The following is a 24783-nucleotide window of genomic DNA, read 5'->3' as shown; positions in this document are numbered from 1 at the left end:
CAACTAGCGCTGAGTTAGATGTGACAGTGTAGGTTTGAACAGGGCTCTATTTTTAGCCAAGGAGAGACTTATTTGTGCATTTCACTTTATTTAGTTTTCTCTTTATTTAGTCTTCTCATTGCTCAAAAGGTTCTTTAACTGTTCTCCATGCTTTTACTTCTTAACTTTTACTCAAGCTGAATGCTGTTGTTTCCATGTGTGTACCATATTTCCCTCACTTTTCCTTCTCAGCAACATGCAGAGTTTGTCAGCCATCAATTAGATTGTAAATTATTTATTATATTTCATAATGATAAAGCAGAACTTGATCTTGCCGTAAGATAAGGTCTCTGGTAGAGTCCCTGATAAAAACATCAATCACAGGACCATATTCTACTTGTCACTGAAAAAATTCAACGCAAAAGCTAAATAAGTCTTAAGAAGTTAAGAAGTTCCCAGTTACTTCACTCATTTCTTAAGATTAAAAAAAAAGTATTAGTTGTTTGCATTCCTGTTTCTTGGATGTAGCAATAGTAAGATTCACCTGCTCATTTATCAACTTCAGGCTATCTATGCTATGTGGCATTCCCTGTTCCCCTCATCTGAAGGACCCTTAGAAACACAACTCCTTTTCCTTCCCTTCTTCATGGGAATTTACAGCACAGTGAAATTCAGAACCTTCATTCAGGTGATATGCATATGAGTCTTGGCCAGCTGCTGCATGGGGAAATAGCCAGGTCATGCACACACAAATCAGAGATGGGTGTGTCCTTGCTATAGAGGACAGATGAAGCCTGAAACAAGCACAGCTCAATTTTCTACTTTTTACTCTGCTTTGAGGAGCAAAGACCCACCAAGTGGCATCAAAGACAGCAGCCATATTTTCAATTTACGAGAAAAGAACCCCAAAGCAACAATGTTAGTAGAATTAACAGCAATTTAAGTCAAATTTGCTTAGCATCTGCAATGGCCCCTAGGATTTGTAATTTTTATACCGCAGCAGAGAAACTGAAAGTCCTAGGAGGCCGGGCTCTAGCCCAGATAGATCCATGCCTCATCCCTGAGCACCACAACAGGGAGCCTATTAACACTGACAAGGCTGACTGCCCCGAAATTGCAGACTTCTAAAACACTGACATTCTTGGCCTCAGTGGCACAAGGGCTCAGGACCTGTGCCCCAGTTTTTGGGCAACACCTCAGGATCTCTGGATGTCAAGTCACCAGAGCCCCTGCTGCAGATGTGAGACCACAGCCTCTATTTTGGGGGACCACACAGGCACAGTCATGCTGCTAAGATCAGTGGCAGTCTGTCTGGAGGAACTGTGCTGGGACACAGACCCCAAACTAGCAAGACCCCGGGCATCTCTTTCCAACTCTGAGCAGGGTAGCTCTGAAAACTCAGTTTCTGTCCTTGAGAAATTAATTGAATGCAAGATGTTGAATAGTCACCTTGTTTTTTGTTTCATTAATGTTGCTGACAGATTTTTACTTATTTAGTGTTATTACTTAGGTATGTTTCTTAAATCATCTTTTTTCACATCAGAAAGACTTTATATATGTGTCAATATCAGCCTTTAATAGACAGGTATTATATTTACAAAACAAATATTTTAAATAGAAGGCATTAAAGCAAATAGATCAAAAAAAAATTTGAACATTGCCTCCAAAGATATATGTATTTCATGGACTTCATCTTAAAATTGGTGTCTATGTCCTTTTTTCTTCTTAGCAAGGAGTATGACTGTGTAGTGAGCTTTTCCTAACTCATAAAAAATTCTGATGCAAATTCAAGTGCATACAAAAATAAAGAGATCTTCTCTAGCGTGTTAGCTTCAGATTGATTTTCACCATGTTTATCAAGAACTTTTGATTTTATTGTCCTTCTTTGAAATGTGATTTCTATAAATCCTTTCAAACAACAGTTTTCCTAGGTAAAAGCTGGTGGCAATAATGAGACAGAAAACACATCTTTGGTTAAACTATTCTAATGAGGAGACACTTAAACCATTAATGACCTGAGTCAGTGACTTTAGTAACCATGAGTTAGTTGGCAGGTTCCACCTACCTTGATTTCCAAGATTCTTAACAGCCACAATTACACAAATAGATTCAGTATTATGTTCCTGATTACCAGATAAATGAAAGATGCAAAAAGGAATCTAGTTAATGCCTTTATAACCACACACAATTACCTTAAAAGGATAATAAAAAGGAAAGAAAAATGCTCAGAAGTTAGGAAATGCCAGACTTACAGTTGCTTTTGCAATGTTAATTTAGGACCCTATGTATTATGACACAGCCTTATTTATATGGTTCATAGTCCTTTTCAAATCTCCTTTAAAGTAATGAGTGGATTCTCATTGTGAACAGATCAACATGTGGAGTGAAACAGGGTATTTCTGGGGGAGACTGTTTCTGCAGAGTGCAACAATTTTCCACATGAGACAGAGCTAAAAGGGGTGAAGCACTACCCCAAATTTTTCATAGATGTTGTTGAGAACACATGACAGCTGATATTTAGGCATCTTTATTTCCTTCTCAGTCTCTGAAAGCAGAGTGGCCCTAACAGCATTTTTTCTTCTTCCATGTTCTTCCAGTTCTCCATTCAGACTTGATGAAGAACTTCAGCTTACCCCTGGACTACTCTTATGCCACAGCTCATGGCATACTATACATAACTTCACCTTTTCTAAAAATCTACTCTGGTGGATCTACATGAAACTGAAATACAGGCAGGTGCAGTATTAACCACCAGTTAAGGCCAGAATGTCCCTGATGGGATCCAGAGGACAGAAATCCATGGTCAAGTGTTTGTGTAGGGTGGGCAAGCCAGTGGAACTGACGAAATCATCTTGGCAAAGCAGAAACCAAGAAAAGGTACCATTTGGGCCTGAGCCCAAGAAGGTCTCCATGGTCTCATTTTTTAGCCTTTTTTTAATGTATCAAGTGCCTTAAAAGCAGTGCTGTCAATCCTTGATGCAGCCAGTGCTGAAAAATGGAAAGCATAAATGTCAGAAGATGAATTTTCTGGGTTTGGTGATTTTTTTCTATGTCTGTTTTTCTTCTACTTTTCAGGACACAGATTCAGTTTTAAGAGCAGAAGTAACAATAATTATAGTTCATCTTAATCAGTTTTCTCTTCCTGCAAAGAAGAAAATAAAGCAAAGACCTGCACACATCACATGCCTCTTGCTTTCTTTTGGAAGAAAATTTGGGCACACAAGAAAGGAGAGAAACATTGTGTTTCAAAAGCTTCCCAATTTGAAAGATCAGGAGAGCAGGATTAGAGAGTACAGAACAGGTCACTTAATGTCAACACAGAAAGAATAACCTTATCATAGATTAAAATTATTGGTATTTCTTTTTCAAATTAAAGTTATAGATTTAACTTTATAACTTATTATATTCAAAGTTATAAATTTATACTACTTCAGAGTTTGGAAAAACAATAGACTATATTAATAAATTCAACTTAACAAGTTGATTTTTAAAAAACCCCCAACATATAAAACCATACTGCGATCACTTTCCTTTAATGTACCTTTAAGTATTTCATGCAAAAGTTTAAAAGCTCCTTAACCCTGACCCTTTCTGAGGTCAATCAAATGTACTACATAGGAAAAAATATTGCTATTTCTTTTTCTATTTCCTGAAACATTTACATAAAATAAATCCACCAGACGTCCAAATCAAGAAGAGAATTACCTCTTTGGTGCCATAACTATCTCACATAAGGCAACCACTTCTAAATAAATACAAAAGTCTTATCTTGAATGGCGGCTAGGCAACAGAAAAATGAAATTTAACTGGAAAGTCATCTTGCTATAGATACTAAAAAAATACAGAAATTTAAAATACATACTGAAACCCCTTATAGGTACAAAGTTTTGAACTTGGTCAATAGTCTAGTAAAGACAGCTTTTGGCAACTACACAATACCTAAAGGGTTGATAACAAAAAATTTGTATGTCATTGGATGTAAAAGGATTTGTAATACAGAACTCACTGTAAGACAGTCATTTATTTTTAATTTTATCATACAATCTGATAAATATTTATTGTATAGTTCAAGAATGCATCTTAATAAGAGTTCAAGACTCTTAATTCACACTCCCCAGCAGAGTAGGCATGCTTGTTACCAGTGGTTTTCACTGCAGTGCATAGCTTTTTAGGTAAAAAACAAAACAAAATAAAACCAAACCAAACCAAAACAAAAAAAATCCCAACCTCAACAAGGACAACAAAAAAACCCAAAACAAAACCAAACCAAGAACAAGCAAAAGAAAAAGCCACAACGAAAAAATACAAACAACCTAACAATACCTTTTCTCCCCAAAACTGAAAAGAGCCAGCTTCATAGGCATTAAAATAGACAAAACAATAAAATTAAAGGTAGAATCGTACAGTGATTTTTATTTTGGCTAAATGTAAGACTGTAAATAAGACTGTAAATACAATAACTGATAGTTAACATCTGTTTATAGTACTAGTACATCTACTAATCTGATTATCACGTTGCCTGTAAGAAATGGAACAATTGTATTTGCATCCCTGCAGCTCAAGTCTGTCCTATTTCCTGTGGATCATCTATGTGTACCTATACAGGTGTGTTGCCTTCAGGCTAGTTTTACTACAAAACATTTGAAATCACAACTGTGAACCAGTTCTGCAGGTGAGAATTTTCCCAACAGAGTATTTATACTTGAATTTGAAAAGTTCTGTATAGGTTTAAGGAGGAGTAAACTATTTACTGAACAGCCATGGCCACTGGATTTAGAGTTGGTTTCCTTACTGGGGCACATATTAAAAATCCAGTCTTTCAGAAAGGCTTGTTTTTACCAGGAAATAATTTGGGCTACTGTTACCTAGGTGCTTAAATATAAAGGTTTAGGAACCTTGCCTGAGGCACTGGAGTTCAAAAGCTTTGCCCAACACCTAAATTAAAGAGCATTGTGATACAAACATGTAAGAACAGGAACTGCAATGCCTCAAAAGACAAACTGCACCCACACTGCCCGTGGTTGCACTTACTCAGAACTTAACTTCAGAACTCCCCTTGCATCTTTAAGAAATTATTGCTTGAGGGACAGCATTGAAGTTCCTATGTTCACAAAAATCAACTTCAATTCTCTATAATTTTCTTCTCTGTCAGATTTTTAACTATTCCTTTTCACAGCTTCAGAAAAAAAAAATAAATAAAATCCCCGTTTTTCTAATGGGCCACTGATCAGAACTGTTATTCTGATGGTGAAATCCCAAAGGGAAACATGTTTCCGATACAAAGTATTCCCTCCAGAATCCCTGGCAGTCATAGAAAGAAGAACTCCTTGATGTATAAAGACGGTGTCACCATTGTCAGAGAATACTACAGCTGGAAATGAACCACAAATAAAAGGAATGTCTTTCTGCCTAGGAATCAAAATAGTTGGTTTTTAACCTACAATAATTTTAGAGAATAAAATCCTAATGAATGCTTGTGCACATTATGAGAGAAAAAACCTCTTGTCTGTAATATTTTTTAAATGTGCGTGTACTTGGGCAAACACTCAAGCTGATAATTTAGAGAGGACAAGGTTGTACACAACATATAGAAAAGGTCCCCATCAAGAAATCAAAATATCATTTTATAGAAGGTGAAATAATGTACAGTTCACAGCCAACCTGACTTTTCCAACAAATGGAGCCATAAATGCAATTTTCTGTCCTTTGCTCTGAAGAATTAATTTTAAGGTATTCATATTTTTCTTCAAGTACATCTTAAGTCTCAATTAAACCCCAAAAAGCTACAATAAAGTAACATTAAGAGCCAACTTAAACCCATCACAGCAAGGAAATTCAGTCTTAGGCTAAAAATTTTGTCTCACTCTTCATCTTTAAATCACTCTGTTTTGGTTAGGAATTGTATGGCCAGGAGAAGTCTGTGATTTTTCATACTGCACAGTACCTATGTTCCAGCACTTAGGTTAAAGGAAAGTCAGAATTTTTAGCCTTAACTCTGATTTCTTTACCTTTGAAGGCTTAACTGAACCATCTAAAATTAGTTTAATGCAAGTTTTTAACATTTAAATCTTTTCACCTTGGAATAGAAAGTGGAATTTCAAAAGCTCCTATTTTGCTCTGTACTTCAATAGCGCTTTCTAAATGTAAAGGATTGAGCACCACTTACTACATGAGACTGAATATATGCATTTTTAAATGGCACTTAGACATGAGTGGCTTAAATGTGGTAAAAAAGGCTTACACATTGCCAATATAAGTTACAACTTCAAACATTCGGGCATGAAAATCCTTTCCCTAAGTTGTTTTCAAGCTTCATCCTTTTTTTCTGTAATAAGTAAAGCAAAGCCACAGTATCTGCAGCCATTTGCATCTAAGGAAGAGATGTTTTGCTTTGGTGATATAGTTAATGAGTCTAAAAATATTCAGTATAATAATTCTGTCAAAGCCCCCACAGTCTCCTCAATGAGCAGAAGCCTGCAGGATTCCAATGGGGAGCCAAGTAATGAGCTCTCAGCATTCGCTCCCACACCGTCCAGACGAAATATACTCGGGCCTCCACGGTTCCACATCATTAGCAACATGAAACAAAGACACATGCTTGACTTTAATAAGCGACTAAAGTTGCTGGCTTATTAGGCTGTCACTGCACATAAACTCTATTTCAGTGTGACAGAACAGTTTCCTGCAAAAACAATAACAGAACAAAAAAAACTAAAACGAAACAAAACAAAACAACAACAAAAAGAAGGGGGGAAAAAAAGGAAGGGAACGCTTTTCCAAGCGGAGATTGGTATAATTTAGTGTGGTAGGTGATTTGACAGAGTTGAACAGAGGCACATGGGAAGTGATGGGTTTCTGACACCGACTCTCACGGGCACGCCGCAGACCGCGGTTTCACTGCTGGAGATGACGGATACAGTGGGCTGCAGTGATCAGGCTATGGGCACATGTGGCTGAGTTTTAGTTGATATTCCTGCAAGACAGGAAGTGAAGAGGCTTATTTCCCACTGGGAAAAGTTCAGGCATGATTAACTTGGGCATGACCAAATAGGTCAATGATACGACAATGTGTCTAGCACAATAATTAAGTGGGAAAATGTGTGTAATTTGTTTCTTCTTGTTCTTCACATACCAATAATGCATTAGCAAGGATTCATTTAATCTCTTTCATTATATAAAAATTGATAGCAACACAGTATGATAGCCTTCAATCGAATATATTCCTCTAAATTATACTTATTACCTCAACAAAAGAGTTGCACCGGTGAATACTCTTCAGTGTTTAAACTTTAATGTTTGGCTTGCAGAGCTACTGAGAAGCTTTTTAAATGTCAATTTCAGCTAAAAGTATACTTACAGAGACAGAAAAAATACAAAAATATTTACATTTTAAAAAGGATGGCCTTTGATCTTGGGTAAAACTCAGCATTAGGGATGTGCAGAAAAGAACCCTCCTGTGCCACATACTTATTCCCAATTTCAAACATTCTCCTGTTTCATATCAAGGTGACACATGTGAAAAGCAAGGGATTGAGATTAACAGAAGCGTTCACTTGAACACTTCACAAGAAGCTAGCTATGGCAGTCATCCAAAGGGCAAAAATCAAAGCTCAGGTTCTCTCCTCTGCATTATTTCAGAGCAGGCATTGATATTTTCACACACTGCAAAGCCACCACCAGAGCTTCAAGGGAAGAGAATGATAAAAATCCGGCCATACACATTCAATATAGTGTGGCCTTCAATAGCCTAGATTTTTTTGAAACAGATGCTGAAGTCCCAGTTCCAAACTGGGTATCCAATTCAAGATGAGTAGAAATACTGTCTTAGGCTCAAAGAACATGTCCTTGTCAAAGCTTCTAAATAAAGTCCTATAATCAATTTTGCAACCCTGCCATTTTTCAAAGGATAAGATTTCTCAGGCAGGTATACTCAGCTTCTTTAAATATCTATTTCATTCCAAATACTTTTTACAGATGTACTTTTCCTTCTGAGTTCATTCTCAGACACCTTTGATAATGGTAACACATTTTCGGGAGGCAGCCATCTTAATATTATTGACATGTTTCTACATAGATTGGTGGGCTTGTTTAGGAGAATAATATAGTGATTAAAGGGTAAGATAAAGATCTATATTTGGGGGGCAATTCTCTAGCAGTGTTGTTAATTTTTTGTTTGTTTGTTTGGAAAATGTTGAAGAAGAAGGGGTTTTGTAGGCATTGGAATAGCTTCTTTATAATTGTAATGAGGGTGACACAATTTAAAAATATCACAGAACAGAAGAGACAGAACCCTCACTGTTGTCTTAACAGGCTGATCTGCCAGAATTTTGAAGGGAAAAAAAATAGGTTATCTTTTGACAACTTTAAAACAAAAGCAATGTTTAATCACAGCTTTTATAAATGAGGACTTGCAAGGATCAAAAGCCCAGAAAAAGAAAAGAATCCATGAGTTGCTCTTTCATAAGATCCTGACAAAAACTGGACAACAGATAAATAACAGTGAAGGGTACATTATAGCAAAAAGTATAATCAGCTGCAAATTTCTGACGTAATCTCAGGATACTTCAACAGTCAGCAGTACAAGGAGGAAGCTACCTTCACCATGAGCTCAGGAACGAAGTCTGGAACAGCCAGACCTGAATATGTACCACAACTTGACTGTGGGAGCATAAACCTGGAATGCTGCAGTGAGTGTGGCAAGGAGGACATACATCGAGCACTCCATCATTGTATACAACAACCGCAACCAGCTGCTTTTCCCCAAAAGACTGGGAAACACATAAAATTCACCTACAGCTTTCTCAGAGACATGTCAACAGAGGAACTCAAGTGTATAGATCCTGAAAAAACTGAAAAGTCCTCAGTTATGCAAGCAACGAGCCCTTCCTAAAAATATTTCACAAGCAACATAGGACTTTGTAGTCAGACACAATGGACATGGCAGATACAGCAGATGCAAGTAAAGCTAATTAATTTTGGAAAAATTTCAAAACTTTGTGAGCAATATTGCCTGTCAAAGAAAACATCATTATGGAATCTTACATCTATGCAGCTTTTATCTAGATTCAGCTAGTAAATGCTAAATTCCAAAATACTGTCAGTTACCTTCACAAATTCAATAAGCACTAAGCTGACCTGTGCAGCCTAGATAGGCTCATGTGTTTTTGTTAATAATCTCAGACATTTTTTTCTAATGATATAATTAATTTTGAACAGTTGAAAACCTTCTGTAATTTATATTAAATGGTAAATAAATACATGAAACAAAAATAAAACCCCCAAAATTTTCCTTCAGCAGTAATACACTCACAATCCATAACTAACAGGAAGACAAACAATCCATATTTGGCACAAAATACTGAAACTCTATTTATACCCTGGTTCCCAGTTGATTTAAACCTTCATTAGAAAATATACAACTGTTAGTGCAGAAAAATAGAAAAATCTCGTCGAATAAGAGTAAATTATATATGAATGAGAGCCAGGCACCCTTTGACACACCGCTGATAGAACCCCTGGCTTCAGGCATACTACTGAATTGGAAACTCTGTTGGGGTAGCACCCCATACAGAATAATGTGAGAAAGAAATTATTCTGTAATAAATTCATCCTAGTGACAATTTTATGCACCATTCACTACTGTTAATTTAATAAAATACCCTTGCAGGGTAGCTGCCCCAGTGTCCCAGAGTGCATGTTCCAATACCAGACTCAAAGCAGCAGCTGGACTTCAATGAACTGATTGTCAGTCACTACTCAGTGGCTGAGAATACTTTCCATGATCATGGGCAATACTTTAGGAAATTACAGCATTCTAGCTATGATTCTGCCCTAGAACTGTCTTTCATTTAATTCTGGAAAGAAATTATGGCTGCAGGAATCTGGGTTCCCTACAGAGCTTCCGAGTAGCTAAAGATCTTTCAAGTACCATAGAAATTCTCTTAATGGCTTGTTTGCTATACTTTGATCACCTTGCATCTAAATAGAAGAAAATGTATGAGGAAGGAAAGAGGAACATATTTTATCTCGTGTACATTGATTTAGTATCTTTCATTAACTTCCTTTCATGCTCCTATGTGTTCCTCTATGGGTATGTCAGAAGAGTAACAGATTAAATAATTTTGCAAGGGGATGCAGTCTTGTATCTTTCTTTGTGGTCACTGCTCTTCACAACATCTCATTTCTGTGAAGAAAATATGTTCACAAAATATTGGCTAAGGAAACGAAAGATAATCCCTTTTACAGGATGCTCCACACGGCAGTAGGGAGAAATCAATTATCCTAAGCTTTTGTTCTTCCCCATAAAAGAAAAAATGAGATTTGAAATATCTGGTGGGTATAGCATTTTCCAAATGGTAGAAAGGAATGTCACACCCCTTGATGAATGTCAAAATGTTAACATGAGAGGAATCTGGTTATCTGCATTCTACCTGTGTGTCTCTCAGATCTGCTCTCTGATCCAAAGGCTGTCAATGTCACCTGCCTTCCCAGCACATTTGGGTGAATACACCCATATTGGTACCCATACATTAGGGTACATGCGCACTGCCACTTGGGAGTATGTGCACCATAAGTGCTTCACAGACCTAAAAAGGGTCCAGCTGCCTTAGTTACTCCAGCATTTCTGACCACAGATAAACCTTGGTAGTGCTAAACCAGCCAGGAGGGAAGTAAACTACATTTAAAGAGCTAAGAGAGCATACATAAATAGAATTCAGGTTGCTCTATTAAAACAGACAAACTCTTGTTGCATGAGCAATTGTTTTCAAAAATGCATGTATCAGTGGCATCACCAGAGTACAATCCAATGCAAAACAACACTTAGCTATCCTCATGATGCAACAACTCCAAATTAAATTATTTTCCTAGCCTTACAACAATCTGAGAAACTCTCAGAAATGTCCATTCTTGCCAAAATAAAGCAAAAGTAGTTTTTGATCATTCAACAGCATAATTTTTTTGCTTGGTAACAACATTGGCAGATGGATGATTTAGTGTTAAAAATCCAAAAGCATATGTAAAACTCAAGTTGTCAGAGGGCTCTGACACATGAAAAGGTTACCATGCATCAGCTGCTCTGTCATTTAGTCACTGTGCATTCTTTTACTCTGCATGAGTGTTCAGTGTGAGGTAATTTAAGGCAGGCACAGAAAAATCATGGTGGAGCTTAAAAGACTGTATAGACTTACAAATAGCACCACAAGACATGGCAGTTATGCCTCTAGTTAAATGGTTTGCATATCTGCCTAAATTCTGTCAATCTATCCATACTGCAGGTGCATCCACACCTGACTGGAAAATCATATATCCTTCACTCATAATAGGATAATACCACACTGCTGTTACGTGCTGCTGTTTGCAGAGCTGCACATAGACATCACCATTCTGCAGCTAATGGACAATAATGCCTTTGTGTGTGAAAAATCAGGACTACTTTTTCCTTAACAAAACACATGTTTGGCAGTTTGGCATTAAAACTTGTAATTTTGAACAAAACCTAGAGAGACAAAGAGGAAATATTTTCTGAAAATGTTCTGGATTTGATAAAGAAGGCAGTGGCTAAGTTTCAAAAAAATTTTGCGATTTCTATTTTTCACCATGAAATCAACATTTACTGAAAGCAACAAAAAATAGTGTTTGGCAGTTATTAACCGTTAATGAAAGAACATTTAAAATTTCAGTTTTCCACCAAAGGAATAGTCCTACAAGTTTGCATTGTCCTATTTTGTTGGTTTGGTTTTTTTTTAACATGAAAATATTACCAAAATATATTTCTTCTTTCTCATTTAATGTTGAAAATTTCTGAAACTTTCATTGTCTCTATTCTTTATTAAATTACTTGTGACTTAGTACAGTGCATGAAAACATTTACATGAACTTCAAGCATGTAATAATATGTAATATATATAATGTATTCTATATACATCTTTGCAATATATTGTCTGTGTCAAAATATGTTTTTCATACAATGAAAAAATATCAGTGTTTTAAAGCCAGTATCTTAAAATTTTTATTTCACAGGAAATTTAGAGATTTTTTTCTTTTAAATATAATGTCTAAAGTTTTCAAATTACTGCAACTTCCTGCTTCTAACCAAATTCAGCAGATGATAATTTACACTTTCATGGTCCAATAATATGTACTTCCCTGGAAAATAAGGTGCACCAAGAAAAACTACCAGCTGCAACAAACTCAGCCATGTACACTGGTACAACAGGCCACAATTTTCACTCCCTACCAAGGGGCTTAATGAAATACAGACTACTGATAGACCTAGTGTTCAGAAAAAAGGCTTAAGGACACAACACTAATGTGGCAGTTTGAAATATTCCTTCACTGAGACTAGATAATGAAAAAAAATTACTGTCATCCCCTGTAAGAGAAGGAAAACACTGGTCCCAAAACAAGGAGAAGGAATATTTCTTTGTCTTTCCAGCCATGCTGTGTGTAGCAGGAAAGATCCAAATTTATCTCTTGAATGACATGTAGCTTGCAAGCAGCTCCAGCACTTCTCTCCTGTCACTACTGTTCTTCATGGCCAGCACTATGCTGAGCTGGAAAACCCCAGAGTAAAGTGAATGGGCAGCTGGGAGGAGAAGTGAGCCAGTGAGGACTGCAAAGCTCAAAATTGTTTGGTTGTTTTGGAGCCACCCAGGCACCTGAACCCAAGCTGTCCTGAAGTGCAGAGATGGGAACCCACATGATCTGAGGCTTGCAGATGTACCTTAGCTCAAGGGTTGCTATGGTGAGAAAGACTGGACATCTCCATGCTAGGAGGAGGATGTCCCCAGGGAAAGAAAAGATTAAAACACATACAGTCTGCCACTTCCCTTGAAAAATCATGGCAAACAGAAATCCACAAAGACTTATTGCAACATCTTCATCTAGATGCAAATTAGAGAGTTCAACTGAAGATAGTGAAGATAGAAGGAGGTGAGATTACTATTAACAATACTTATTTTTATCAAGTGAAAAAACAATGAATTCTCTGGCTCCACTTCCCCTCATTCTGTTTTCATGGCAGTTCCTCTTTTCAGGCAAGGTGTTCAAGATACGTAAATAAAAGTAGTGCAATTACTGCTTAATTACTCTTTCTAGGAATAACAAGCAACTTATAAAGATGTTAAGATTTTCTGTCTAAAATTAAAATTGTCCTGAATTTACGCAGATCTCACCCCTCAAATAAATGCTTGTAGCGATGAGAAGATTCAGAAAATGCTTCAACAGCAATAACAGGGATGGACGCTGTGTTGTAATAATTTGGATACACTTGACTAATGCAGCTATTCGCAATGAGGTTGGCACAGTGCCCAAAGCATTGAGCAAACAAATACGGCAAGACATTCAGTTTAACATCTCCCAACCCTATGTTGAGATCTTTGTTCAGTCTAGGGGTGTTGTGGACACTATAGCACACTCTGACATCAAAAATTGCCAAAATATATTTATATTTCTTTGTTAAATTCACTAGTGTGTTTCATGCAAAAAGTGCTGGTGAGGCACAAGCATTTTTAATCAAATTAGTATGCAACATAAGGCAGCTGTGTATTCAAATGGGTTTTTAAGCAATTTGGTTGTTTTCTTTATAATAACAGGAAAGAACATTTTGATTTTGAAGGTGACAGAGGCAATATTACCAGAATTAAACAATCTGAATTAGCTTTTTCATGAAATGTAATATGTTTTATGCTTTTAGATGGGATGCTCCACTGCTTTCAGATGAGCCTTTCACTGTCACAGTCAATGGCCAGGAACAGAATAAGCTCTGGAGGTAGGATTATCCTCAAATTTAATTTTTTTTTTTTAGAAGAAGCTAATGGCAAATGTTTCTAGCGAACTTTAGGTGCATCTGTGTTATAACTAGAGAACCAAAACAGGATATTAAAACAAAAGATAAGTATGAAATTAGTAAACAAAGTTTGACATTTTGCTTAGCCTGAATTTGATGTATGAAATAAATATAATCTCTAGAAGGTGGATATATAACACATATACATAGATAGATAAATAGATATGGTACTGTATATACTTGTTTTCAGCTACACATAGGAAAAACATAATACACATAATTTCCATGTATAATATGATGCCAAAGAAACATATCTTCGAAACATTGACATATTAGCTTATGTAGCATGATAGAGATTTCTGCAAGGAGCAGGTGTGAATTTTTTTTTTGTTACATCTCAAGATGAGGAAGTTTTTCTTTGCTCTACAAAACTGCAGTTTTAAGCAGATTCACAAAGGACACTAGTTGACTAATACTGCAAACAATTCTCTGGAAAAATTCCCTGGAAAAAACCCTGTAACAAGTATTTTATATCATTCACTGACTTTGAGATGAAACGTACTAAGCAAAAATTGAAAAGTATCTTTTTCCCTTAACTTACACCAGCAAGGGTTGTTCAGCAAATCTGACTTGATTCCTTTTCATCTGACAGTTCATCACAACACTCCCAGGTGTCCAGACGGTTTTCCAGTTGCACCTGTGCAAATCCACATCTTCAGAGAAGCCCTCACAGAGGTATTTGTGTATGCTGTATGTTGGGCTCATGCACTGAGCTGGGCTAAAGAAAGCAAAGAAGGGATAGCGGAAGGGACAGAGCACTTTTGGTGAGCCTAAGACCTCAGTGTAGCGAACTACCAGAGCAGTGGAAGTCTGTGTAGTTCTTGGCATATGCCTTGCAACAGAATGGAAACTTGGGGACAGAATAATTAATAGAATGGGGTCCCCAACCATGGTGAGGAGTTGAAACCAGATGATCTTTTTAGGCCCCTTCTAACCCAAACCATTCCATGATTCTGGGATTTCCAGCACTGTTTTAAGGTAACTAGCCTGGACTTTGCACTGAAATCAAGTGCTGTTCACAGTCACTTAAGGCCAAGACATTAAAAACTCTACTCCTTGGTTTAGGACCATCTTCTAGAATGCCAATTACCACTCCTCTAGTCTGAGTTTTCACCAGGCTGGTGGCAGCTGTGTGCCCTCTGAGGGCTGTATATAGGGCACAAGCACCCAGGAAGGTGGCTCCTTTGTGGAGTGGGTGCTGGGAAGAATATCCAGATTTTGCTGAGAGTACAGAAAAAGCTCATGGATCTAAAAGCAAGTTTTGCAAGTTATGCAGCTCTAATGGAGTGAGCACATTTGTGGTTACAGATTAATTCTTTGTATAAATCTTATTTATGACTATTGAAATCTCGAGATTTCAATTCACAGTTTTTCTCAATTAAAGTGGATAATTGCCTTGTATGCCTGCCACTGAGTGAGGTAAAGAGTGAGAGGTTTTTTCCCCTGCCTGTGTCAATCTATTCCTAGAACAACAGAGCAAGGAGCATTGATGGGATCCCAACATGCAGAAGAAACACAAGAGTAATACAGGGAGTTCTGGAAAGGAGTCTGCTTGTGCGGATGATGAAAAGTAGTCATTATTTTGGTGAATCTGAAAGATGTATATCCAATATGACATCTCAAGAAAGGGAAATATTTCTTGAAGTCTTTGTTGTTGTGTTCATAAAGCTATTTGGGGCACCTTAAAAATGGAGAAACACACACTGGGAATCGATTAAAGCAAACACATGTAATCATAGAGGGATCAACACTGAATTTCTCAAAAGAAGAGCAAGAGAAAATCCTTATGTTATCTGCTATTTTTCCAATGCAGAAATCAGATTGCTATTGTTTAAAATGATGCTTGGGTTTCTTTCTGATATGTTACTTCAGCCAGTTTGCTCTCATCAGCTGAAGGAAGCTGGGCATGCAGCTCTGAAATCAGAAAGGTAATTTCCACCCCTAACCCTATATAAGCACAATTAACAAGAAAATTCCTGAAGGCAATCTTTGAAATAAAAGAAAAAACTTCATAAGGGAAAGCAAAATGCCAGAATCAGGTCTTATACTCTTTAAGAATTGAGATAAAGAGTCTGGCAACATAAGACCTGCAATCACCTAGTAATAGATGTAGAACATTCTATAATATTTTGGGAGAAAAAGAATTATCCAGAAAAATTCAAGCTGTTAGAGTTAACCAGAATTCTTTTGCAAGAATATTACTAGAAATAATGGTATGGGACAAGATTACAAGACATTTAGAAATGGGTGATTTAGTTCAGGGCAGACAGCATATATTCACACCAAAGGAAAATTGTGTTTGACAAACTAGTTTGAATCTGATTATTTTAAAGTTCTGTTATTGAAGGGATGAATTTGTGGCTGCAATTTATCTGATTTTTCAAAACTATTTTTGATGTTGTGATGAAAGAGACCTTGTTTTCAGAGGGGGAACTTCAGACAGTTATCTAAATAGAGTAAAAAAAATCTCAGAAAAAATGAAAGAGCATATCAATTAACAATATCACTTCAGGTGGAAAAACATATACAATCAGCAGTCAATAAGCACCACTTCACTTGACCTCTTACGCAAATTGCACTGAAATCAATGTCAAAAATGGATAGATTTAGTGGTAAAACATGTTAGGACTAACAAAATTACATTGGGTAACTGGGAAAAGGATAGTAAAGCAGCATCAATACAGTTTATCTCTGGAAATTAGATCAGTCCTGGACTAGTTCATACCATAATTCCTCATTCCCAACCTCTTTTTTGCATTCAGTCATTCACTCTTCAATTCAGAAAATCCTTTTCAGAAAATGTGAATACCCTTTTTCATTAAAAGGGCCAAATAAATTTAAGATATTTATATATTGAATTTATTCCAACAAATATCAAACCCTGGGTTTACCAATAGTGACTTGCAGCAATTCATACCCAAGAGCACCAACCTATGTGCTACAGCTGCTCTCTAGAGAAGTGAATTTCTAGCCTAGATCATTGTTTCATTTCTGTCTTTGTCTTGTGGCAGGGACACATCATACTCCTAAAGTCCTCTTCGATCAGGGCATTAGATACTATTCCTTCAGACAAGCAAGGAAAAGCAGTTTGCCTTGTATTATTTCAGTTTAACTTTCAATAAAATAAAATAAAATTTGAATAAAATTCTTCAGGAAGCACTCAGTCTTATCTCTAAGTTATTTGTTTTAAGACAAATGGATACATATTTAATGTCCTATTAACTTTATAACCAAGACACACACAAAGGGATTTTTACATTTTCTTTCGTAATTGAGAGAATTTTTGAGTGTACATGGCAGGTCAGATTGAAAAATTCTACCAACACTGCTCTACAGAAAGGGCTATGTAAGTGCTACTAAAAAAAGAGGTATGAGAGAGAGTCAATGTGAAGAAACTGGGGATCACTCACCCCAAAACCATTGCCCTAACAGACTGGCTCACTGCAAACAATGCCTGATAGCAACTAAGGGGAAGCAATAGGCTAAAAATAACTGAATTTTTTTCTTATAAATCAGTATGTTTGTTGTGGTTGTTGTTTTTTTTTAAATTTGAAGGTTGACATGGCCTCTCAGGTTGATTGAAAGGTATATTCTTGTTGTAAAATATCAAATAGCCACAAAAGGGAGGTGCAAGAATTTCACAGCTCATTGAAAGAAAGGGTTGTTTACCAAACAGTTAAGTATACAAGGGAACTTCTAGGTGTAGAATGAATTCTAATTCTAATAAAGCTTCACTTATTCACTTGGATCATGTTCTCTGCTAGTTTCAAGGAAAATGCTAAATCCATCTAGCCCTCCTAGAAGTTTTGAAAGGTAAGAGTGATCCTAGCATACAAGGTATAACGTTAAGAGAAGAGGAACATTCTCAAAACCTGAAACACACAACCACATTATTAAGAGGGAAGCAGAAAGCTACTTGAAGATGGAAATTGACATCAACTTGCAATGCAAATAGAGCAAGTGTAGTTTTTCATTTACTCCTAGTTCTCATTATTTGTACCTGTGTTGTCACTTTTTAATATTCTAAGTGCTATTACTTACAGATTCAGCCTAATTCCAGACAAAAACAAACAAAAAACAACAAAACCAAAACCAAAAACCAAAAACCAAAAACAAAAGCAAAAATGAAACAAAAAACTAAACCAAAACAAAACAAAAAAAGAATGGAGCTGGACAAAGTTACTCTTCACTGAAGGAAGATTGGCACTAGAAACCAAGCCTCTGGGACATCTTAAAAGATATTCTAATATCCCACCAGACATGCACCCATAAAGAAAGGAAAAAGCTTCCAACCTTAATATGCAGGTCAGGTAGCAGCAAGAGTATCTGTGACTGTCAGCAGCCTTGGAAGTGCCCTGCTATGTTGTAGTATTGTGAAGGGGTAAAAGCTCAAACCGTGAAAATAAAGGAGACTGTTCTCCAAAATCCCAGGGTTAAGGGTTCTCAAGAAGTGAAAGACTCAAATTGATATTTTCACTGTCTGATTTAGAGCAGAGATTTGGAAGAAGATAAAATGCCTTTCAGTAGCATGCCCAGATCTGGGACCTACATTATTCTGGAGTTTCTTCCTTTAGCATTACTGATGAAATTACTTTTTTTTAGTATAATTTACTTGAAGTTTCTTTCAAGCTGGGTTCCTAGTATTAGATGAACATCTTAAGGACTATTTCATCCTTTTTGTCTCCTCCAATTATTCACAGTGTGTGAAAATACAGTGAGAAACTGAGATCGACTCATTCAAGGAAAATTTGTAACTTGGTCATTCAGGCAGGTGTTCTTGGAAAATAAGAGAATTTTATTTCTTTCTCTGAAACTTTAAAATCAGGTTTTCAAACCATTCATTTCTCTGGATATGTGCTTTCTTATTTTATGGCTGACCATGTTTTAAAAATAATGCTTGAAAGATCTTAGTCGTTAACCTTCCATGTGTTTAAGAAAAGCACTGTCGGTAAATGGTTGACTGGGAGACATGATGAACTCCTTCATGTTTTTACATCTTCTAATTTGTTTTTTTAGGTCAGGTGTCTTCATCAGAAAGGTGCATAAGAATAAAAAAATTTTTCTTTCATCTATTCCTTCCAGACAAAACTAAATGCTCTCACTGTGTACCTTTCAGCTGGTAATGTAATGCTTTCCAAGAGCCATTGCCTGGTCTCCTTGTTACTTTCAAGAGAAACCCTTCTAGTTCTTCCTTCTGGTTCTTCTTATGGAGAGGAATAACCGTTTGAATCTCAATATCAATAATTTCAAAACTCCAAGGACATCAGGATGGCATATCTGCTCTTAATATGCTCCCTTCTCAATCCCAGGGATGCTTGCAATGGTGGGAGGTTCAGTATCCAACAGGGGAAAGATGTTGCCCATCAGCATCACTGAGCTATTCCTGCACAGTCTGTGGCCACCTTTTGTTCTTATGCTTGGTAGTAAACCTGAACACCTTTTAATGAACAACAGTGACAATATTATTTCCAAAGAAGGCCATGGTTGTGATACACAATGAAGGTGTAGCACTCTGAGGTGGAGCACTGAATGCCAAAACAGACTAAAAATAGTCTAAACCATTCAGTTACTCTTTTTTCTGAGATAGGTCTTTTTCATAAGGTCTTCTTCATCCTTGTTGTTGTAATGCTAATGAGGCCTTCAACCAAATCTGCGTTAGGCTATTTTCTGTGTCTTTGTGGAAATTACTGATTTGGAAAGGTAATGTGTATCATATCATGCATCAGTTCCCTTCTCCGTTTCAAGGAATAAAATGATTTCTTCTTTCTTACTCCAAATTTCTGTTTTGGAGTGAGCCCTCTGTCATTTTTTAAAGTAATCTGTAAGATTAATCATTAAGATGTCTGGTAGCCATAGTGCTGTAATTTTTCACAATATTCCTTATCCTGAATACATGAGACAGCAATTCTACCTGCTCTTCTTAGAAGATGGGATATTATCTATGTGTACAAATTGAACAAAAAACTTTGCTGACAGTTTTAGTAGATTACTTGAAATGGTCTTTTACACAGAATTACATTCTCCACATAAATTTATCCTTTTATGAATTCTCCAGAAAATTATTTATATAATACTCTAAACTATAGAGTGTGTAGTCAGCACATTGTTAGACTTTTTTCCCACATTCAAAACTGAAAAAAAATAGTTTTATGAAATAAAAACTTGGAATAACTTTTCCCCAATCCCCAACAGATGTTCAATACCGACAGTTGAGTAATATTTTTCAAAATATTTCCAGCTGATTGTAGCTGAGAACATTCCTGCTGATTCATGCTATTATAACCCTTTTGGAGCAGAAAGGTTTAAGAAGGCACAACACAAAATCTCTACCAGTTTCTAGAAGTACAGTGTGCATAACAAGTCACATTAATCTTATATGTTAAACCATTAAGAATTTTTTGCTTTTCCAAGCAAATAAGTATGGAAAATGTAGGCCTAAAAAGACTTTAACATGAGTACCCCTACTGTAAAGTATTTGGGGTAAGTTACAGTATAGGTGCGCTTTATTAGCATAAAAGATTCTAAGAAGTGCTTATAACCTACAAAGGAAAGCAAATATATGATTATTATTAATCTAGAGAATTTTGTTGGTTATAGTCTACAAGGTTTTTTTGTCAGTTACTAAGTACTAAATCAAGTTACTTTGACACCAAATATTTTTTGTAAAATATTTGCAAGATTAAGCTCTAACTCAGTGGCCTTAATGATGACCTTAATATAAGTTTGAAGTAAATCTGAAGGAACATGAGTTTCTACAGCTAATAAGAATCTAAATCTCAAACTATTAATTCATACAGTAAAAATCACAAAATCACAGAATATTCTGAGTTGGAAAGCACCCATAGGGATCACTGAGTCCAGCTCTCAAGTCAGTGGCCCATATGGGGATTGAACCCACAGCCTTGGTCTTATTAGCACCATGCTCTAACCAGCAAGTAGATAAGATATGGCCATTTTTTGAAGTTTTGGGTATTTCTTCAGGAAGTTGTTTATTACTCTGGAACTATTAAACCTGGTTACTTTAGATCTAAATAAGAGAAAGAAAGGAAAAAACTTGAAAGAAGAAGAAAAGGGAGACTTGAAAAGAAGCTCTTCTGACTCCTGATTCTGGGGTTTTTTTAATTTAATAAGTTTGTGACTCAGAAATAATTCTAAGATCTCTGTAAAGCGTTACAGAAAAGCCAGTCTTATGTTTGGGTCAAGTCAGCTCACATACATATATTTCCCAGTGTGAAAATTTCATAAAACAGGATCAAGGTAAGGTCTCCTTCCTAAGGGAAGTGTGTTGAAAAGCTTGTTTAAAGACATCTCCACCTTGTCAGTGTTTTCAGACATCCGAAATGAGACAGATGATGGCAGACACCAGCTGACCAAGGACTGATCAGCCTCATATCAGGACTTTCCTGCAATTTGTGCACACACACATATTAATGTTTATGTACATGTTGGAACTGATGGTCTAATAGAATTTCTAGCAGTGTCCCTCTCTTTCTACTTTGCTTAGTACAAGAGAGGTCCTTCCCCAGTGTCTCTTTTCTGTTCAGTCTGGTGCTTAGAGTCTGGGAAAAAATAAAAGGATGTGGGGTTAAAAAGAAAACAAACCCAAACAATAATTCTTTTTAATTAGAGGTAGAATCTGCTGGGAAACAACAAAAAATAAGTTCATGCAGTAATGTAAAAAGTAACGTAATCATAAGTTGGTGGAAGAACTGAGTTCATGCCTGTTTCTTTGATGATTTGTTCTTAAGTGACATTACTGACATGCACCAATTCAGCACACGAAGAAACCCCTACTGATTAAATTCTTTCATGCCTTAAAAGAGATAATTTTTGTTTATTTGCCTGACACTCAAAGGCTGAATCATGATCTTACCAGCATCAAGTCGTGTCACTATAGCACTGCAGGAATATTTGATCTGCAGTCAAAATTGCTTGTTTTGTGAATCAAGGTCTAGTGCCCAATGGCATCACCATTCACACCCCTCTATTTAAAGAACTGTGTACTGTAAGAAATGTGGGCCACTTAAACTAGAAATACTCCTACTCATCTCATTTGTCTTAATACCACAGGTGTCCCTGAGGTAAAAAGAGGGGCAAGTATCCTTTAAATATCTATGACTATGCAGGGGAAAAAAACCCCGATTTTCCATAATCTTTACTCTCCAGGCATTCGAGAACACTCAGCTTTAAAATGAAATGACAAACTGAATTATCAAATTCCTACATTTTTTTAGAAAAAACCCCAAACCAGAGCAAAGAGACTTCAGTCTTTCTAGGAGACACTAGGACCAAACCAACACTGAAGTCCTACAGACTTCGCTGCATTCCGTGACTGCAGAACTGTTATCCAATGCACCAAAATTGTGACCTGATTACCCACTGATACGGCTGATGCATCTGAAAGGGAGACTGACATCTCCATAGATTAGCTCAAAAATATCCTTTTGCTATCAAAACTAATAATTAGGTTTGGTTGCCTGTTGCATTAATATTCTGATTCAGTCATTTGAACTTGTTGAGTTATTGATTCAAATTTAATTGTAACATTAACTTGATGTTTACACTGTTTAAATGTAATTATCTCTAAGAAAGTTTAGGAAATTTACATAATAAAAAGCTTATTGAAGATACATCTTTTTCCCTCATGTTTTCATATGAAACCGGCTATTCTGTCAACATAATATAGTATCAAAACTCTAAGTCAAAGAGAACTTCAGTTAAAAATCCTGTAAATTACACATTTTTGCTTACTAGCTACTATCTAGTCTTGTTATATTGGCAAAACCCAAATGTCAGCTCAATCATGCATTTATCTCCCTAATCAAAATAGTTATGAAAGTTGGTTAAAGATTTAATATATAAAGAAATAACAATGATTAAGTTCTTTCTATAATAATTTTAATTTCTTTCACACTGAATCCTTGACAGTTTTATTTTTCTTATAAGTTTTGTAAGAAATTGGGAATGGGTGGGAGTTTTTGCCAAAATCTTAACTGTGCTTTCACTATTAGTCTTGTGAAGACTTGAAGTAAACCACGATATCCAGATAAGTGAACTAAACCCAAAGTTTAGAATCAGAAATTATTTTTTTCTTTATGTGACAGCTGTTTGTTTTTTTTTCCGTTTAGGTCAATATGTAGGAACAACGAAATGAGACGGAATTCATTACCTGAACTGACTTGTGCCCATTGTCAGGTTTACTTTATATTTGGCCTTTTTAAAAAAACAGGGACATTATTTTAAAACAGTTATAACCCAGATGAGAAATATACTAATGGAGGAAATACCCAAGAGGGCTCAGACTTAGAGACATGCCTGAGAAAAACATGAAAATATGTTATCTATAAAGGCATAAAAGAACTTCACTTGACTTGCATGACTTTTTGTATCAAGAATACTACAGCAGTCTCTTGATTCTAATATGAAACTATAGTAAGGATCATTGCACTAATGCATGAGGATTTGTGATAATGTTGCAGAAATTTTACTGTCAAAACTGAACTGCAGTGTAATGACTTTTGTTATCATGGTTTCTAATAACTATTCAGCATGAATTGACCCTACATATGTTTTACTGCAATAATATGCCAGTTATCCAGAAAATAAAAAAAAAGGAACAGGAATTAATAGACTCCCTCTCTCCAAAATATTACTATAATGTGGCCACCTGAAGATACCAGGTAGTGAATATGAGAATAAATATTTTACTTATATTTTAAAGCAATTAGAATTTGCATTATAGTTTTTCGATAAAATTATGCAAACAAAACCAATTGTCAATATTTTGCGAGATGATGCCACTTGCAGTGTTAAGGACAGATAGCGGACAGACAGCAGACAGAAGAGGATAGGTTCTTTACTTATAAAGACATGTCAAACCTCTATGTTTCAGATCTTTTACTAGAAGAACAAAAGCTGATGTCTACAATACAACCATTGGCACATTAGCACAATACACTGAAAGTATCAAATTTGACCCATGGAATAGATATTCTAAGATTATTTAGTATAAAAAGAAAGATATTGTAAATAACTAGATTTGTTTTGAAAGCATAATCACATTCCAGGTACTAATATGCCAGCCCATGGAGCTTTCCAGAAGAAACTGCTGCTACACATTTGCAGGGAAGAAACTCTGTTGTGCAAGATTTTGTTACAGAAAGTCTATCATGTATTGATCAATCTACAAATCTTTTACACACAGGATTTTGCCACACCATTAAAAACACCACCCCCCCACTCCCCCACCCTGCCTCCACCCCCCCATTAAAAAAACCCAACACTTCTACTCAAATCTAAATGTTTAAGGGAAATACTAGATACTAAATAGAATGTATTTAAAGATAATATCAATATCCATTATACCTCATTCCAAAGTCGTCTCGGAAAAGTGGAAATGTATGATTCATGTTTTAATGAAGATTGCACATTCAACATGACAGACACGCCATTGATCAGTGGAAGATATAGATGTAAGGGATATATCAAAAATGTCTTGTGGACAGCAGATTTTTTTCCAGTGAGCAGACTACTAAGGAAAAAAGAAACAACAAACCATTGAGGACAGGAGTATCTCAAGGTAAAGAACTATACGGAAATAGTTTTCTTTTTTTTTTTAGAATACTATTTGATCACATTAGGCTTTGGAATCATAGAATGGTTTTGGTTGGAATGGATGGTTAGAGACCATCTAGTTTCAACTCCCCTGTTATGGGCAGGGATTCCTCCCATTAGACCAGGTTGCCCAAATCCTCATCCAACCTGGCCTTGGGTGTTTCCAGTTAAAGTGAAGGAAAAGAAAATAAGGAAACAAAAAACAAAATCAACTTTCCTTTTATACTAATACTTGTAAAATTGGCTTTTAATTTTGAGTAATTTTGTATACATAGGGAAGAAATTTCTCAGGAATTAAGTAGGGATGAACACTCTTTCTTCTTGAACGTTCATGTCATTGT

At 36.1% G+C, this 24783-nt stretch overlaps 1 protein-coding gene and 1 long non-coding RNA gene across 2 annotated transcripts in view; one reads left to right on the top strand and one right to left on the bottom strand.

Annotated features, from left to right (window-relative positions):
• The window catches only part of CCDC178 (coiled-coil domain containing 178), a 149972-nt gene that overhangs the window by 27351 nt on the left and 97838 nt on the right, over positions 1-24783 (bottom strand).
• Positions 13557-15564, top strand: LOC136302078 (uncharacterized). Its single transcript, XR_010723999.1, has 4 exons — positions 13557-13597; positions 13676-13750; positions 14421-14503; positions 15296-15564. It is a non-coding gene; the product is annotated as an uncharacterized lncRNA (long non-coding RNA).

The sequence above is a fragment of the Chamaea fasciata genome, unplaced genomic scaffold (genome assembly GCF_029207755.1).
Source record: "Chamaea fasciata isolate MVZ Bird 193981 ecotype frontalis unplaced genomic scaffold, bChaFas1.0.hap1 SCAF_1, whole genome shotgun sequence".
NCBI lineage: Eukaryota > Metazoa > Chordata > Aves > Passeriformes > Sylviidae > Chamaea > Chamaea fasciata.
The sequence above is the reverse complement of the archived record's forward strand: the minus strand, read 5'-3'. Positions and strand labels throughout refer to the sequence as shown.